This window comes from Aplidium turbinatum, chromosome 10 (assembly GCF_918807975.1).
Source record: "Aplidium turbinatum chromosome 10, kaAplTurb1.1, whole genome shotgun sequence".
Classification (NCBI taxonomy): Eukaryota; Metazoa; Chordata; class Ascidiacea; order Aplousobranchia; family Polyclinidae; genus Aplidium; species Aplidium turbinatum.
The window spans coordinates 20,326,398-20,330,036 of record NC_137481.1 but is presented as its reverse complement, the minus strand read 5'-3'; the positions used below and the strand labels follow the sequence as shown (position 1 = coordinate 20,330,036).

Below are 3,639 nucleotides of genomic sequence, written 5' to 3'. Positions count from 1 at the left end.
CAAAGAGCATTAGCAAGACAAATTTGAGTACCGGTAAGTATGTAGGTTCAGTAATTTAAAGCAACAATGTCATAAATATTAAAAGTCCTGAGATTTAACTTAAAACTAGTTAGGCTGAAGGAAGATACAGCAGAATCAGATACGGTACCTACCGTAACTTGTTCCATATTTGGGGAACCTGGTTTGCGACATAGCATAATTGGTTATGTAGGCTACAGACTGGAAATTTGATTGAATGGACCAGTTAAGGCAGTTATGCTGACAAAGGTTATGTTTTGTTTATTTCCTTTGTGTTGTAATTTTTTATTAGCATGCCATTTTTTTGTAGGTCATCAGTCTACTTTGAGACTGCTAGCAAACACTGGTTTAATGCAGTAACCGGTTAACCACTACTTTGCTTTGTATCATCTTCTTTTCGCCCTTTTTCACATCACAGAAAACATAGGCTAGCTTATGACTGCTTGAGGTTTCAGTGGCATGGCTGAAGTTTTTCTTGTTGAAGTGGCTACCGTTACTAATTGCTTGTGATCTGCTTGACATATGTTACAAAATACCTATAGGCTATCATAACGTGTCAAAATCAACAACTTGGCATTAGGTTGCATCCCAATTTCTTAACTAATTCACATATTTAAAATGAACTGCCAAGTTGTTGATTTTGACAATTTGAATATTTCAGATATGTTACATTTTAGCATGTTACTTGTGGGCCTGTCATTCCTGATTTTGAAAACAATTTATATGCTTAATACAAATAGAGAATGTTCATAAATACAGTATATAATATATATATATATATATTTCTTACAATGCAGCAATAAGTGTACAAAAAGGTTTACAATTATACAATTCTTAAAAGTCATTAAAATGTTGTCACAATGCTTGGAAGCTCTTCAAGACATGAGTGAAGAACATCTTATATTTTTCGATAAGGTATGTTGAGCTTGACTTCTTTACATGCAAAATACTATTCAACCAAATATAGTTATTACTATCTAAACCTAAAGCTTACTGGTTAACAATTCTCCGCAACAGCATTATCTGTTAACCGGGTTATTATATTGTGATTATTCTTGTATTTTTTTTTGTCTTTTTGCATGTATGGTAATTAATATGGACTTATTGGTGTGATGCAAATAAATTGTAATAATAATATTATCAATATGAAATTTGGAAATCTAACCAATGAAATACTTAACTGCTTCAGGGCCTTCAGGTTGAAAAAGTTAGCTTTCAAAAGCATATTATGCAATATACACGATTATGCTGGTGCTACTTTAGAAGTGCATTAATTCAATAATTTTGAGATACCAGTAATGAACGTTCTTCTTTGGATGCCATTTTTTTGCATACTATATATAGCAATTGAACGTGACTTATTTTACATTACTGGTATGCTAAAGAACAATGGCATCACATGGTCACCTTAGTTCGGAGATATTAATGGCACTTGATGAAGATGGTGCATTAGGCTACTGAATTTATTTGTATTTTACAGTTGAATGAAGATTTGGATGGTGGAAATTCGCCTATGAAGGGGGAATTTTCTTCGAAAAGTGGGGAATTACACTGACATATTGCTCAATGAAATCAACAACCTTAATCTGCCTAATGCATATCATGAGTATTGTAAACTAAATGTAAAGAAAGCTTATTGCCGGACTTGGACTGTGGAAGGTATACAGCAATTCATTAACTGGAACCTCTACGATGGCGCTTTTGAAGAACTTTTCTAGACCCTTGCTATGTTGACATGTATTGCTTTCGCTGTGATGGTCAGAAATAAAAAAAAAAACTGAACTTATAAAAAAAAGTGCTGTATGCGTATGAGGAGTCATATTTTTACTTACCACTGCAAGACTTCTTACATGGTAGAAACAAAACAGCTAAACAATTGCATAAGCCGAACAGTGCACTTCGTAGGCCTAGCACTCCGAAAAGTATAAACAATTCTAAAAGCAAACATTGAAGGGGGATTCCTGTTGTATTTTGTTATCCGTTTTTGATTTGTACAATAAACATCGTAGCATGCTTTTCAAGCTGATTTCACAGCACATTACTTTAATAAAGAATAAAATAGGCTTTCTATTATACCGTAACTTAAATACTGTAAAAAGTACACAGAAGGGTGCCAATGCGGCAATGATGTAGTTGCAGTGAAAGTACAGTAAACCACTTTTATAATCCCCATTCATTCGAATGAACTAAAAAGTATAAGAAACCATGCGGATTAAAATTCTCGTTTATATACCCATACTGTATGTTATATGTGAGGTTTACTGTACCAGAATATACAGTATGCATTGTAGATACGGAGTTCCTTCAATGCAGGTACGGATTCTCAAAGTGCCAATTTCAATCACTGTTTTATGCAGTTTTGAGTAAAGCGCAGTATGCCAGAGTGGTTAGTCTAATGTTCACTCTCAACATTAGATCTCTTCACTGCAGAGTGCTTTACAATATCTAAACTTTTGGCGGTACTGCTAAACATTCGAACTGTAGACGCAGTATCACATGCAACTCTTTGATGCTGTCGACCGAAGTAATGTTCAAGAGGATCCTGCTTTATTCTTGCAAGTATGGTACATAATCTGCGCCAGTAGCAGACGTTTCCCAAATTATTGCTGGTAAGGACGATACGAGAAGAGCATCTGAAGCCTTACTTAGTAGCATATTCTCTCTATTGACATCCCCAACTAAATCTGAAAATCAATGACCTATCATAAATAACATTTAGCAATGTATGTTACAATTAGCACACGTGTTCATTACTAATTAACTAGTGTTAGCGCGTTGGGGCCGAGGCCGAGTGGTTAGCGCGTTGGGCTCGCAGTCGAGAGCTTGCATGTTCGACTTCAGCCACCCGCACTTACTGTTGTTTCTCTGGGCAAGAAACTTTACGATAATTGCCTCTACCTAGTGATCGATTTCGAGTAATGGGTAGTACCAAATTTAAGTCATAAGTAGAGTAGACAACCGGAAACAGACATTGCAGTCGGCTGCAGCGTGGGTCAGGTGTACGTCGAAAAGCGTACACCGATGCATAGCGCTCAAGTCCGCTTTCCCGCAATGCAGGATAAAGATAAACAAACAAACAAACACACTACACAGGGATGCTAGATTAGTGAATCTTCTCAATATACGAGTAAAGTAGCAGTGAGCACCATATGCTTATTGCTTAAATTTAAAAAAAAACATAATATGTGTGACACATTATGTGATTCACTAGGCATAAGCTCTTAATTTTTACTAATGTCAACCATCATGACATACAGCATAAAATTATACTATTTTATTGTGTTGATCTTACCTGATGAAACTGTTTTTCCCACTGTGCTGTTGAAACAGAAAACCTTTTCTTTTCATCACTTGGAACTTTGTACAAGTAACAAAATCCCATATTTGTAGTGTTGTTACATTGTGGTAAACAGCAGTTTATTCCACCCCATTTACGCTTAACTTGGGACATTATCAAACTAAATAATCATAACTAAGATAATTCACAACCCTACATAGAGTACAGCATTTGATTATGAACTGTAATGCTAATAACAACAAAAGATAATTGCTAACAAAGGTAGTGGTTAACCGGTTAATGCATTAGTGTCTGCTAGTAGTCTCAAAGTAGACTAATTGATC

At 35.3% G+C, this 3,639-nt stretch overlaps 1 long non-coding RNA gene across 1 annotated transcript; it reads left to right on the top strand.

Moving 5' to 3' along the window:
- The first annotated feature begins 813 nt into the window (after positions 1 to 813).
- On the top strand, positions 814 to 1,869 carry LOC145778465 (uncharacterized). Its single transcript, XR_014290436.1, has 2 exons — positions 814 to 933; positions 1,499 to 1,869. It is a non-coding gene; the product is annotated as an uncharacterized LOC145778465 (long non-coding RNA).
- The last annotated feature ends 1,770 nt before the right edge of the window (positions 1,870 to 3,639 follow it).